This window comes from Mobula birostris, chromosome 8 (genome assembly GCF_030028105.1).
Source record: "Mobula birostris isolate sMobBir1 chromosome 8, sMobBir1.hap1, whole genome shotgun sequence".
Lineage (NCBI taxonomy): Eukaryota > Metazoa > Chordata > Chondrichthyes > Myliobatiformes > Myliobatidae > Mobula > Mobula birostris.
The window spans coordinates 43819615-43835894 of record NC_092377.1 but is presented as its reverse complement, the minus strand read 5'-3'; the positions used below and the strand labels follow the sequence as shown (position 1 = coordinate 43835894).

Below are 16280 nucleotides of genomic sequence, written 5' to 3'. Positions count from 1 at the left end.
ACTAGAATCAGTGGAAGACTCCCGCCCCCAATAGGACAGACAACCAAATATTGCAAAAAACTACACCTACAAAACGAGAGAAAAAAATACAAATAATAAGTAAATAAGAAATGTCAAGAACACGAGATAGCTAGCTAGATACATACTTGTATTGATCCCAAAGGAAATTACAATCTCACAGTAGCATTACAAGTGCACAGATATACAAATATTAGAAGAGTTCTTGAAAGTGAGTTCATAGGATGTGTGGAACAGTTCAGTGTTGGGGCGAGTGAAGTTTTCCTCTCTGGTTCAAGAATCTAATGGCTGAGGGGTAACCTGAACCTGGTGCTGTTGGGTCCTGAGGCTTCTATAATCTCTTCCTGATGGCAGAACTGAGAAGAGAGCATGATTGGATGATGGGGGCCTTGATAATGGATGCTGCTTTCCTGTGACAGCACTGCATGCTGGTGTGCTCAATGGTGGGGAGGGATTTACCTGTGATAGACTGGGCTATATCCATTACTTTTTGTTAAAGTTAAAGTCTGTCCCAAGCCCCATTACTTTTTGTAGGCTTTTCCATTCAAGGACATCAGTGTTTCTATACAAGGCCGTGATGCAGCCAGTCAATATACTCTCCACCGGACATCTGTGTAAGTTTGTTGAAGATTTAGATGACATGGCGAATCTTCCACAAATGTCTAAGAAAGTAGAGGCGCTGCCATGTTTTCTTTGTAACGGCACTTACATGCTGGACCCAGCATAGGTACTCCAAAATAAGAACACCGATGAATTTAAAGTTGCTGATCCTCTCCACCTCCAATCCCTTGATGAGGGCTGGCTTACGGTGAAAGTACATAAATCAAAATGGCTAACAGAATGCTGACCTTTATAATAAAGGTACATAATTTAAATTAGAACCCAATGACAATGTAGAAATAGTCTTTCCAAGTCAGGAAGCAATGGAATGAAATATGTACATGATGGTGTTCCTATGTACTTCCTACCCTCCCTCTTCTTGGTGCTATATGCCATGAGTTTAGGAGGTGTTGTCAGAGTAGCCTCATGCAACTTACAAATTGGCAGAGAATTAAATTGTTAGATTGAAGAATGAGACACCAGTCAAACATGCTCAATTCTTAATAGTAATAAGCTTCTTGAGCATTATTAGAGCTGCACTTATCCAGGTAAGCAAATAGGATTCCATCACACTTTTGATTTGTGTCTTCTAAGCTGAGAATTCAGAGAGTGAGATATTTTCTGCTGGATATTCAGCCTTTCATCTACTCCAGTAGCCACAGCATTTTGGTAAAGGTGAATAAAGTTTATGCTGCAAACAATCAAAGATCAAGTTAGATTACGCCTGAAGTGCTATGTGCAATTTGTGGAAAAATATCCTGACCTTGGAGTGAGTGAAGCTTCGCTTATTAGAATCCAAGGACTCTCAGCGTTAAAATTACAAGCAAAGACTACACAAATTAAGCTTATACCCCCAGGAATTTTGAAGACTAAGGGGCAATTTTATTGAAGCGTCGGTTACTAATGGAACAGAGAGTGAAGTAAGAGAGAAGCTATTTCCCACTGATTGGTGAGTCAAGAACTAAAAAGTAATAAGAAAAGAATTAAGTGATTCATCATTGAACACAGAAAGAGTGCTAGAGGTTTGGGAAACTCTTCTTCACATAGCAATTAAAAATTTGCTGAAAACAGATGGCTATTTTCTACCAAAAGTTTTAAGAGGGATGGGGCAAGATGGATATATGAAGATAGGGGTCAAGTCAATGATGCTCTAAATGATGGAACGGGATCAAGGAAATGAATGGCTTCCTGATTTGCTGTTTCCTCTTCCCATGATGAGAGACATATATATTTCAGTAATCACCCCACGAAGCAATAGATACCATTACGATCTCCATACCTTTCAAAGTATAACTAGTTGGTGCAGAGCAAGTTACATATTCAGCAATACCTGGGAGGAAAAATTTGCTCACGAGTGATTCATGTTCACGTGTTCTAAATAGTGCAAGAATCTGAAAATTGTGGCAGTGTAATTAACAGTTGTTATTTTGTGAAACTGCCTTTTTCATTTTCTTAGGCATAAGTTCAAATATTTTAGGAGACACTGCATTATATGCAGGAGCTACCTTCAAAGTGGATTGACTTGACTTTATTTTACATCCTTCACATACATGAGCACTAAAAATCTTAACGTTACTTCTCCAAACAATAAATGTGCAATTTATAGGAATTTGTAATAAATAGTATGTACAACAGGACAGTCAATATAACATAGAAATACAATCGTTTCAGCGTGAATTAATCAGTCTGGTGGCCTGGTGGAAGAAGCTGCCCTGGGGCCTGTTGGTCTTGGCTTTTATTATGCTGCAGTACTGTTTCCCAGATGTTAGCAGCTGGAATAGTTTGTAGTTGGGGTGATTCTTTCCCTAGTGATCCTTTGGGCCCTTTTTAGGCACCTGTCTCTGTAAATGTCTTGAATCGTGGGAAGTTCACATCTACAGTTGTGCTGGGTTGTCTGCACCACTCTCTGCAGAGTCCTGTGATTGAGTGAAGTTGCTCTCAATTGTGCCCCTGTAGAAAGTCCTTAGGATTTGGGGACTAACGCCAAACTTCTTCAACTGTCTGAGGTGAAAGAGGCACTGTTGTGCTTTTTTTTTTAACCACACAGCCGGTATATATAGACCACGTGAGATCCTTGGTGATGTGTATGCTGAGGAACTTAAAGCTGTTGAGCCTCTCAATCCCAGATCCATTGATATCAATAGGGTTAGCCTGTCTCCATTCATCCTGTAGTCCACAACCAGCTCCTCTGTTTTTGCGACATTGAGGAAGAGGTCGTTTTCTTGACACCACTGTGTCAGGGTGATGACTTCTCTGTAGGTTGCCTCGTTTATTATTTGAGATAAGGCCAATCAATGTAATGTCAATTTAATTAGCAGATTGGTGCTGTGGATAGCAACACAGTCATGGGTATATAGAAAGTAAAGGAGGGGGCTTAGGACACAGCCTTGAGGGGCAACTGTGTTGAGGGTCAGAGAGGGCAGAGGTGAGGGAGCCCACTCTTACCACCTGCTGATGATCTGACAAGAAGTTCTGGATCCAGCTGCACAAGGCAGGGTGAAGGCTGCAGTCTTCAAGCTTCTTGTCAAGCCTTGAGGGAATTATGGTGTTGAATGCTAAACTGTAAGTGATAAACCTATTCTATACTGAGGGATTGTTGAAATGGTGATTCAAACAGAATGTTGTAAATGGCTTACAGTTTGAGATTGTGTTTATTTAATGGTCATCTGCAGAGAATAGGTAGACTGAAGGAGCGAAGAACAGTCTTTGGTATCACTCATTATGGAGTACTGGGTATGTTTCTAGCTAGCTTACCCTTGTGGTTTGCTGGGTGCCATGGGGGAAGAAATTCTTTGAATAGAGTTGGCTAAATTATACATAAATGAAATCATGAAATCACATCATCATAAATTGCATTTGACAAGTCCAAGTCCATCCTATGTTACAAAATCTATTACATTTTAACCAGAGACATATTTTGAACTTTCTTACAGATAGCATCTTCTCTACTTCTTTAGCAATATTTCTACCCCATCTGTGTTCATTACCACCACACTTCATGGCATCAGATAAGTTCACATAGATTTGTTCACCTCCAACAAATGTAAATTGTGGGAGAGATATCATGCAGTGGTGATAACTAAAGGAATTCTACATCGCATTGTGCTTGCACCAGCTCCTTATAATCTGAATTTACAGTGAAAGACCAATACCCACTAGTACCGTCAGCAGTATTATGGTGACAATCCGGCACTACCACTACTGTACTTTATTACATGGTTTTAGACCTGTGCCCATCAGTGTTGTTCCTCAGTTCAAAGGTTCAAAGATTCATTTTATTGTCAAAGTATGCATACACATTACAACTCTGATATTCGTCTTCTCCAGATAGCCATAAAATACAGAAACACCATGGGAATTGTTGAAAGAAAAGACATCAACACCCCCCCCCGCACGAAGAAGAAGAAACAAAACTCACAAACCCCAAACCCCCCACCTCCTCCTTCGCACAAAAACCTAACAAATCGCCCACACTGAAAATGGCAGCTAGAACATTAAACCCCAAACCCCCAACCCCTCCCTCACACAAAAGCTAACAGATCACCCATGCTGAAAAGTCAATTAAACATCAAACCCAAACCCCCAACCCCCTCCTATAGCCCCATTACTGTTTACCTGCATCCATTTTCCTTTTGGTCTGTTAGGGTCTTGTTAAATGCAACTGCTTTTTAAGGTTGGTGGGTTAATGTACCTGAAAAGAATAAGCCATCCATGTTGTAACATTATTGTACCGTGACTGCAGTTTCAATTGAAGACCCATTATCACAATAAACTGCTAACTTTATTTAATACTTTGTTTCTGAGAACGCTGAAGTGAGACATTTTGTTCAACTAACTCAGTAGAACTAACACTTATGCTATATCCTTTTAGCAAAAAGGTGTTGCCATCACAAACATTTAGCCCAGGATATGATGAAAATAGTCCTCACAGGTTTAGAGCTTGTAGTAATGTGTTTCTGAAAAATATGCATAAAATTGTTCTTGAAAATGATTTTTAAACAGAAGAATAAAGTTGTCTTGCAAAACTTCTTGGAAGACATGACAACCACTTTAGTTCTGTCACAAAACATTATATGTTGCATGCTGTATATACCGTGGGTGGTTAACCACAGGCTGTAAACCAATTTTGTAATTTTAAACAGAACCATGTTTGACACTATCTATAATCTTGTTCTCTAAAGACCACTGGAATTCTGTCAGCCATACCTTTTCAGTTTAGCAAATTACGACCAGCATTCCTGCTAAGAGGAAGCCATTCCAATACACATACACTTATGTCATGTACAAATAGTGTAATGCATGATTGCAAATACAGTTCCTTTTTCTCAGTTCAAGTTATGTGTCCCTGAGGATGTTGAAGGAAAAACACATACATTATGCTGAACTAACATCAGTTTGTTCCGCATAAGAGCCATTAATCAGATCCATAAAAATTAAGCGATTAAAAATATAAAATAGCAAAGTATTTTCAAGAATGATGTGAATTAACCTTTAAGTTGTCACCACAGAAAAATATTTGGAAAACAAAGGTGGTAAAATATAGTTTTAGTAGGGAGAAAATGTGTAGTAAATTACTCATTATGCAATCTATTTAATTTTCCTTTAAGGAGAATTTTACTGGGTATATTACAGATCCCCTACTTGACATTATTTGTTTTCTCTGTCTGCAAAATGTATGTATTAAGGGGTACAATTTTCCACAGTGCAGCTTTGAATGGCTAATCAATCAGCCAGTTACTGAATAACCCTGAGGGGTGCCAACAAGAGAAAATCTGCAGTTGTACCAGCCCATTTGAGAGTCAAAGCATTTGAAGTCCTACACCACCAGGCTCGGGAACAGCTACCTTCCTACAACTAACAAGTTCTTGAGCCAATCTGCACAACTTGAACCCTACTCAGCAATGGAACACAACGACACACCTCTTGTACAACCATGGACTTGTCTCTAATTAACTTTTTTGCTCTCTCTTCACTGTCTTGAATAATTTGTCGGTACCCATGTGTCTGTGAAGCTGCTGCAAGCAAGTTTTACTCATTTCTGACATAAATCATTAACATTGACTAGTAGGTGCTAGGCAAGAAGCTTCATACCTCTCATAAAATGAAGTGGTCCAGTCAGATTATAGGCCTTGAGAAGCCACATCCAGAACCAGAATGGATGCGATTCCAGCAGGATGAGAACCTGGGTGGCAGAATCAAAGCTGGGTTTTTGAGGCCAGTGGATAACTTCTGGCTCATCAGCAAACCTTATCTAGCGTTATTCCTTGGATGAATTGCAAAATGACAATATATAGAGAGTAAGCACTCTGCATGGAGTTGTCCAAACCTGAAAATGGAATTTACCCAGTAAAGATTTGTATAATGTGGCATCCAGTCATCAGATGTAATAGCACTCAAGGACAGGCTCAAAGAATAAATTTATCAAGTCCTAAATACATTATTAAAGTATGTGTGCAGTATACAACCTTGAGATTCTTCTTCTTGCAGGCAGTCATAAAACGAAGAAACACCAAAGAACCCGTTTAAAGAAAAAACTCACACAAATGTGCAAAAAACAGAACAAATCATGCAAACAACATAAAGCAAACAAATAACACAGAATATTAAATATCAAACCATGGAATCCCCAAAAGAGAGTCCACATCCACGAGCCGCCAAGGTAAGTGAAGCTGGTCCAGGGCCCAATGGCCACGAACACAGCCACCGAATCACTCAGTTCAGCACTGTGTCAATGGCTGCAAACCACAGCTGCAGATCCAATTCTGTGCCAAAGTGTCTCGATAAAATTGAACAACTATTAAAACCCGTTCAGTGCTGAGGACATTAAACATCTAACCGCAGCTGAAAGTGAATCCACATCCAAGAGCTGCCGAAGCAATCGAACATTGCAGCACGCGTGGGATCCAAGACTCCTGCATTTTCTGCTGGAAACAGTAAAAGAGAGACCAGTCAAATGCAGGCAGGCGGCACTGAACACACGTCCCTTTTCCGCTCTTGTCCTCATCCATTTTAGTGTTGCTCGGTGCGTCATTCAGTGTGGAGTAATGGTGCTGACCATGGGTTTGCATTCCATCATTAGGAGTCAACGTAGTCACTCCAAGGGATGGCCGTAGTTGCACTCCACACTGAATCCTATAAGGAATTGCAGAAGCGCCAGATCATTCAGACAGCCAAAAAATGCATCTTTAAAAGGGAAATTACAAGCTGCAAATGATCTCAGTTCAGAAGAGGAAGAAGATGAATATCTAGAAGAAGGAGAGAATCCAGTAGTTTTGTAAGCTGTCTACAAGATGTTGCTATGAGGTACTGGTGCCATCTTGCCCAAAATTCCTATTAAACAATATGCTATGCCCTAACTTCAAGACAAAATTGGCCTATGTTAACTTTCTCTTTAATTTTCCAATAAATTCTGGATTTCAAAAAGTGGAAATACCAACACAGATCAGGAGTCCAATGTACTAGCCAGCAAAGTAGTTCATAATAGATAGCTTCAGTTGTCAAATGATTGTGTGAATAAAATTGATTTATCCTTGCACTGTTCTTTTTGTGTATTGTGTGCTCTGATCTCATAGGAAAGCATGGCAATGTACTAAAAGCCCTGGAAGAAGCAGAGGAATTTGTGATCCCCATGCCTTCTCTCCCAAATGAATAAGGTCATTGGCTTTGAAATAAGGGGGAAAGAGGAAAATGGGGATTGCAATCCCAAAAATGGAATAAACTTATTTTTAACATTTTGCAGCATGACCCAAATGGGTGTAGTGTCATGTTAATCCTGGCACTGCTGTAGTTTGCATCCATTTTCCAGCCTTTTGCTGTACTTATCAGTATGTACTATGTAGAACTTTTTTATTCTAATTCCATTTGTCTGAGAAAGCTCAACTGCTTTTCATCAAACACCAATAAAATATTTAAATTGCATTGCTTACCATTAAAAGTGATCCTGAATGATATCTCCAATAAAGTAAAAAAAAATCATTGCTGGCACTTAGTCAGAGACACAGACATTCCACTGAATCAGTCACCCTAAGAAACTATCTGTGCTCCTTCAGTTAATAACATTGGACATCTGCCTATCAGAAAGATTACAGTAAAACCATGTGCACATTCTTCCTTGGCAAGTAACATAAACATCTAAAACAAGGTGCGCAGTTCAAAATTGTGCTGCAACTGAGTCTCACTTTATGCAATACAAACTGTAGCAAGTTCTTAACTCCCCCAAACTAGCAAAACTAGGCAGAAGCTGAGTTAAAATAATAGCAGTGGAATTATCACATCACTTTCCATTTGTTGTTCAAATCACTTCTATTTTATGTGCGCCTGAGTTTTCAGCCTGGTCATGAATTTATGCATTTCACATTTATGCATTTATGAATACACAGGACAAGAAGTGTATTAAAAAGTCTTCAAGATCACTAACTACAGTTAGTGAACCTTATATCACTGGTAGGGATATTACTGAAGAAGATTTTTAGAAACAGGATTTACTTACATTTGGAAAAGCATAGCCTTATCAGAAAACGCCAGCAAGTCTGTGTGCAGGGGTTCCTGTCTCACAAATTTGATTTTGAGGGAGTGACAAGGGTGATTGAGGAGAGCAGGACAGTGTTGTTGCTGACATGAAGTTTAGCAAAGCATTTGACATGGTAGACTGGTCCAGCAAATCAAGTCACATATGAACCACAGTGTGTTGGTAAATTGGATCCAAAATTAGATTGGACATTGGAGATGGAGGGTAGTGATGGAAGGATGTTTCTCTGACTGGACATCTGTGACCAGAGGTGGTCACCAATCATTAGTGCTAGGACCTTTGTTCATTGTAATATGCAGTATACAGGTAAATTATTTGCATGAAAATGTAATTGGTCTGACCAGCAAATTTGCAGATGACACAAATATTAGTGGAGGCACAGTATGATTAATAAGGAATGTCATTGTCATACTTTATTGATCCCGAGGGAAATTGGTTTTTGTTACAGTTGCACCATAAATAATTAAATAGTAATATGTAAATTATCCCAGGAAATAAGTCCAGGACCAGCCTATTGGCTCAGGATGTTGCCAAAGTATACAGAAAGATAAGTTGGAAATGTGGGTAGAGAAATAGCAGGTGGAGTACATGGAGTTCAGCTGGACAAGATTAGTTGAGGTGTTGCATTTCGAAAGTTCAAATGTGCAAGGAAAGCATACAGTAAACGGCAAGACCCTTAGGAGCATTGATGTACAAAGTGATCTTGGGGTGCAACTCATTAACTCCCTGTAGTAGCAACACTACGAGATACGGTAAACAATAAAGGTGTACAGCATGCTTGCCTTTGTCATTTGGGGCATGAAATTTTGTTCAGGTCACATTTGGAACACTGTGTGCAGTTCTGGTCACCACACTGTAGGAAGGATCTGGAATCACTGGAGATTGTGCAGACGAGAATCGCCAGAATGTTGTCTAGATTAGACCGAGGGGAAAACTAACAGAACTATATAAATTTATGAGGTAAATATAATCTTTTTCTCAGGGTGGAAATGTTAAATACTAGAGGGCATAGGATCACCAAGATGTTGTCTAGATTAGACAGAGGGAAAAACTGCTAGAACTATATAAATTAATGAAGTAAGTATCTTTTTCTCACAGTAGAAATCTCAAATACTAGATGACATAGATTTCAGGCGAGAAAGGGAAACATTCAAGGCGAACTGTGAGGCACTTTTTCTTTACACAGAGTCATGCCTGGAATATGCTGCCAGTGGAAATAGTAGAAATTGATCAATAGCAATGTCTGAGAGGTATTTAGACAGACACATGGACAGGAGGAGAATAGAGGGCATCAGACCAGGATCAGGCAAGTGGGATTAGTTAGACTGACATCATGGTTGGTGTAGACATGGCCTGCCCTGTGCTGTACTGTTCTATATTCAATATTCGGAATGCTCCTGGGCTATTATATTGTTTGTGACTGCTGCTGTAACAATATTTGGAATCACTGACTCCTGCATCCAGCGGCATTGTCTGTAATTGCAATCCCTCTGAAACCTGCAACCTTTACGTGCTGTCTGGGCTGGCTCTACCTTAGAGCTGCTGCATCAATATGCCATTTTAGGGGTTTTCAGCACTCAAAAGCCATCCACCAGGCTATTAAAATTAATTGTTTGATACACTGGACAATAGAAACTAAAAGATATTTTCTAACCATTTTTGAAAAGGGAAATGACAAGTGTTATTACAAACAACAGCAAATGCAAATGGAAGGACTGTGAAGAATTTAGAAGGTGGATACTCACCAGCTCCCTAAGCCTCCAGAGTTAGATTAAAACCAGGACGGGAAGTGGAGTTACATCGTTCTTTTACATTGGTGATTTGCACTTAAATACAGTCCAGACTGGCAGGATTTAAATTTCCTTTCCCTGATGGGTATTAGATTCCAATGTTCACTGAGCTTCAACAGATTCAAATTGGACTTCAAAGGATCAATCAAACCCTACTGTGACATTATGTTGAATTAGTATGAAAAAGAGATGTACCAGGCTTGCCATTGCCATTTGTGCTAAGTTTCAGCTGACAATTAATAGCTGTTAACTGACAATGAACTCCATTTCCAATACTGACATGAACCATCATTATATCCTTACTGCCTCTATAGTAATGAAAAATAAAACAACAACTAGGCACTTTGATTCTGAATTCCTGATATCCTTCCATTAGAAACTATGAACAGTAAGCTTAGCCCAGGAATTTCCTGTTATAGGCAGATGAATAAATTCAAATTAAGGTTATTACATTACTATAAGCAAATTAGTTTCTATATTGTCCGTCCACTATGTTCAATGGCTTTCATTGTCTATTTTGAAGGCTTTTTAAGGGAATACTAAGATGTTTATAAGCAGGAAGGTGCAGATCTGCTGACAATATGTTGTTTTTTATATTTTTCTTTTGTCTTAATGAGACCTCTTGGCTGATTGAATTCATGCCAATTTCCATCATTCTCACTGCCCCCACTTATATTCTATCAAGTCTATCAATCTCCACCCCACTCCCCATTTCTCCTGCACCAGAAGCAACTTACATTAACCAATTTACCTGGCACTTTGGGATGTGTGGGAAAACAAGACTATCTGGAGCAGACCTGTGCATCCACAATGAGAGTGTGAAATGCTACCATGCTACTGAAAATCTTGTTGCCCATTCCTGAATGAAGCAGTCGATGGCTTGCTTTATAGAACTTACCGAACTGAGAGCTTTTCCAATTGGCTCATAGTCAGCAGTGTTTGTGTAGAGATGAAGGGAGAAAATGTTGGAAACACTCAGCAAGTCAGGCAGCATCTATGGAAAAAGGAACGAGAGTTAACATATCAGGTTAAAGACCTTTAATCAGAACTAGAAAAACAGGAAAACAATTGGGGCAAATATTTTTCTGTTTACCTACTTGCTGCCATTATAATTTATATTGTATCTACCTCTGAAATCATGCAATCTCCTTTCCGCTCTTCAGATCCTCTCTTCCCACCAATCAGCCAACTGCTTTCTCCAGTATCAAGTTCCCCTCGGGATGAAACAAAAGCTGCTGCCCTGGTATCTAGGTATACTCCATAATGAAGCCTAAGGTCCAACAATCCAACTCTATTATTATCCCAGCTCTAGCCAATATGCACACCGTTCAATGAAAAGCTACCAGTTTGGGGAGTAGAGTTGTTGATGTGTTGTGAAGCTGTATTTAGAAAAGCTTCTAAAAGGGTAGAACATGAGATTAATAGAGAGTGTTAATGTTCTGAATTGTGGAGAGGACAGAATGTATTTTAATTACTTTGTTTTAAAATTTTATTACTGCATTTCTGGTATTCCTTTGTGCTTTTAATCAATATTTTAAAATTTATTACTTAAACTTAACCTCCAAGACTAACCACAATTTCAGCCAGTGGGGTAGTACTATTTTAGATAAGAAGGAAAGGAAAAGGAGTCAGGAAACATGGCATTGAAGAAACGCTCAAGGTGATTAATCACTGCTATATATAAAGTGGCATAATTTTACATGCTTCCATAACTTCACACTTTCAGATAGATATTTTGTGATGACTTGTATTTTGGTTTTGTGATCAAGCAACTGCTATGATTATCATTGTAGAAGGAAAATAAGGTGTGAAATTGTTGTTAGAGTGGAAAATTGGAGAGTTCGTTACTACTACATAGAAAGTAGCAATGTTCTGTCATGATGGTAAGGTGGGTAACACGTTGGAGATCATCACAGATTTCAGTCACTCTGAACAATAGTTCAAAGCCTTTTCATAGCAGTAAAAGCCGAAGAACCATTGTTTCAGCAAACCATAGACTTTCTCTTTGTGCATGAGCATTGTAAATACACCAGACATGTGAATAGGTTACACTCCTTAATTATTTGTGTTCAGCTGAGAGTCCAAGCTGCCCAGCGTTTCCACCTTAGTTCATTGTGGTGACTCTGTTCCCATGATATAGTTATATTGCTCACTGCTACTCAGGTGTGAGAACTGCTTCTGCAAGCATTGCTAAATACAGGATTCTGTAGATCATCTTTCCCCATGCTTCTCCACCCATCAGTCTCTCATTTCTAGCAGGTGTTACCATGCTATAATGCTTAACATCCATTACCCATCAATGCATCCATGTAAGGGAGTAGTTTTGAAGTTATCAAAAATCCTTTCAACGCTTGCCACATCATTCCTTATTGAATTCTGCAAGTTCAAATATATATATCTCAACAGAAGTTTGCTGCAACTGCCACAGCTGATTAATTTAAAGCACACTGCTGAGGAATCGAGGCTAAACTTGGATACTTCATGCTGCTGGATGCATGTTCGGCTGTCAAAAAATTTCACAAGCTATTATCAGCAGTTGAAAAATAAAACACCAGAAATAAAAAGAGAAAATGTTAGAAATATTTGGTTGGTGAAGCACCATCCGCAGAAAGAAAAGTAGATGATTTGAAACATTAACTCTTTCCGCAGAGGCATCCTGGTCAGTATTTCCAGTATTTTCGGTTTTTTATTTCTTGCAGTGTGCCATGTTCTAATCAGACAACATCATCTGTCTGTTCATACTGTACCTGGCTGTTCCTCATGGTGTGTGACCAAATATAGAATTCAATTCAATTCTCAAATGCATCTCTATTTGCACATAAAATGCCACATTTGAATATTTAAGAGCATTACAGACACCCCAAAAAATCACAAGTGCATTTTTGCCTCCATTGAATATAAAAATCTAGATGCAATAATATACACATAAAATGTTAACAACCTCATTTAAAGTTCTCTGAGTGTAATCAGGCTCCATTGGAATAAAGAAGAATGAACAGAAAAAGTGAAGTAATTGGAGCTTTGTGTGAAGGATATAGGTTATGAGAGTATGGGACAATTATGTTTAAATATATTAATGGATGGGAAGAGCAGTTATAACAGTGGTTCCCAACCTGGGGTCCACGGCATAAAAAAGGTTGGGGACCCCTGAGATAGAAGCATGTGGCTTCAAACAATCGGATTTCTTGCAACAGACTTCAGGAGAAAATTCAAAGGATTGTAAGGTTTGGGTCTTCCTTCCATAATCAATAGCTGAGCAAAAGTCATGAGTCCCCTTTGACTGAATGAACAGGAGAGGACCATAATAAAGCAGTGCTGGCGATGGAACATTTCCTTCTACAGACAGAAAACTACCAACATCAACCAGTTGGATCAAATTATACATTTCTATGTTTAATTACTAACCTTACTCATTGCTATTGAAGTGGTGAAAAAAAAACAGTATTTCTCATCTTATAAACCTTTGCCAGGTCAAACCAAGGTGATAGTCTATTAGGTTATTTTATCCCATTCCAATAGATCATAATTATCATTTTATGTGGTTTTGCCTACTTTATCATTTTCAACACACAGGGAAACAATGAGATTCTTGTCTGCGTTGTCTCTTAAGGTTAAAGAAACATTTGGACACCAAACAAATGACACCATGCTTGTAAACCCACACTAAAGCTACCACAATAATGAAGTATTCTGCAACAACAAAATGAAAAGTATTTTAAACAGCGTATTGCAGAAAAAAATGCATAATAATATAAATGAGGTGCTTCTTGTATGAAGAACATGGGTAAGTGCTTTCTACAAACAAATTTTATATTTCTGTTGTTGCAATTTTTGCATACTGGCAGGCTGTGAAAGCCAAAATATACTGTTTCAAGATGATCTTTTCAAACAAATATGTGTTCATCCAAGACCTACCACAAAGCCAACTAGATCCTTCGGAGTCTCTTCAGAAGTTTGAGCCAGAGAGTTTGTTCAGTAACATGTTCACACCCAAGTAGTTTGGCAACTTTCAGATATTCTGAACCACAATTGAATAAGTTGACTCTAGTCTTGTTTAATAAAAATAATATAAATCACTAAATAAGCAATTTTACCTTGGCAGTCAACTATTAATTATAAACTGTGTACTTTAGAGGCTCTTACTTAAGGCTTTTCTATCTTTGAAAGTGGCTAAATTGATTCACACAATCCTATTTGCATCAATCCAAAAATAAATTATCAGGAGTAAATGCTCAAAAGGAGATACAAATATATTAATCAGTCTATCTCATCTCTTCCAGTTGAAGTATCACTGAATAGAGCCAATTTCTTTCTTTGTGAATAAACTTGGCAGCTACAATGTTGGTATAGCTGACTTTTTTTAGGTTTTTGAATCCAACAATCAAACGTTGAGAGTAAAATACATTAAATATTTTGCTAAGTGAGCACAGCTGTAAAGTTTTAAGGAATGACAAATCCTAGGGTGTAAACTCAAAAGGAAATTAACGTTTTCTACAGGAACTTTGACAATGACTTTTCCTCATTTTACTTTGACAAACTTCTCTAGATGTACGGTGGAGAGCATATCAACTGGCTGTATCACAGCCTGGTATAGGAACACCAATGCCCTCGAACAGAAAACCCTTCTAAAAGTTGTGGATACGGTCCAGTCCATCGTGGTGAAGTCTCCCTCCCCCACCATTGTGAACATCTAATGGGGCGTTGTTACAGGAAAGCAGCTTTCATCATTAGGGACCCTCACCACTCAGGACATGCTCTCTTCTCGCTGCTACCGTCAGGAGGAAGATACAGGAGCCTCAGGACCCACACCACCTGGTTCAGAAATGGTTATTAACCCTCAACCATCAAGCTCTTGAACCAAAGGAGATAACAACTTGCCCCATCACTGAAATGTTCCCATATCCTATTGGCTCACTTTCAAGGATTCGTCATCTCATGTTCTTGGTATTTATTGCTTATTTATTTATTAATTATTATTTCCTTAGTTTTGTATTTGCAGAGTTTGATATTTTGCACAGTGGTTGAACGCACAAGTTGATGAGGTCTTTTATTAATTCTAATATGTTTATTATTCTATTATGGATTTAAGTATGCCCGCAACAAAATGAATCTCAGGGAGGTACATGGTGACATATATGTAATTTGATAATAAATTTACTTTTGAACTTTAAACTTTTACTGTAGTCATTAGTCTAAGGAACTATCACTGCGAGGTTCTAACTTTTATATCTGCCTTGGGTGATTTACTGTTGGACAAGAAACGCAGAATGCAATTATCAATAAACAGATGAAAGTTGCTATTTTTTTTATAAATCTAGTGCATGTATCAGTAACCGAACGCTTTCCAATACTCTCAATTCATATTTTTTTTTATATTTATGCCGCAGGTGGATGTATCGTTTCTGTGGAAAGGATGAGGAATCATAACAGAAATGGCAACATTAAGTCGTTGCTTTATTCACCATTTATATGCTTATCAATCCATGAATTTGCTGAAACTCGGATTCTGTTAAACATAATTTTATCTGCGAACATTCAGCTCTCTAATCTACTTGTGCTTATTGATGTAATAATTAATTACTTGCTTCAGCAATTTATTTAAAAATACCGTGCCCCCCAGATTGCTGATATTTGTGCTTCCTTTGTCGGTGTTCAGCCCGACGCCCTTCATCAGCACCGATTACCCAGTTCTGATAAGGGTCTCCTCCCAAAACGTTGACTGTTCATTTCACTCTCGAGAAGTTGTCTGGCGTGCTAAATTCCTCCAGTATTTCACGTATGTTGCTCACTAACGTGTAACAACAAAACTACTTTGTTTTGTTGACAGATATGAACTATTATCTTCTCGCAATTAGTTTAAGAAAACGATTTAAGTAAAATCTACCTCAATTCCCATGTAAGTTGACACATAATCATTGTTATAATGCAAAAAAAATGCAGACAAATTATGTATATATAGCAAGGCTCCACAAATGATTACTAACTCACGGCTGGAGAAGTTTGAATGTTGGCAAAGATTCTGGGACAATCGTTTAAAAGATGCCTGGAATTTATTAGAAAGCTCTGCTTGGAAGCATATCCGGGTTTTCTAAACTGAACCCCTCCAAACAATCCATACTCTCCTTCCTTTAGTGCCTCTGTGCATTCATACCACGATTTCTTCAATGTGACCTCTTTCCTCTAACTGCGTACGGTAATCTACCCACCTGAGTAGAAAGTCTGCCAAAGTTTGATTTAACACGATTTTAGTTATTGAGAATATAATTTTATGGGCAAATGTAATTCCACAAAAATCCTTACAAATATTGCGCACCCAGACTAAACACGGCACCGCCTCACCGAGT

The 16280-nt window shown here is 38.4% G+C and overlaps 1 long non-coding RNA gene across 1 annotated transcript; it reads right to left on the bottom strand.

The window, feature by feature from the left end:
• Positions 1–200: 200 nt before the first annotated feature.
• On the bottom strand, positions 201–16271 carry LOC140202187 (uncharacterized). Its single transcript, XR_011887024.1, has 4 exons — positions 16237–16271; positions 10835–10930; positions 4234–4309; positions 201–1309 (listed from the first exon to the last, which is right to left on the bottom strand). It is a non-coding gene; the product is annotated as an uncharacterized lncRNA (long non-coding RNA).
• Between the last annotated feature and the right edge of the window lie 9 nt (positions 16272–16280).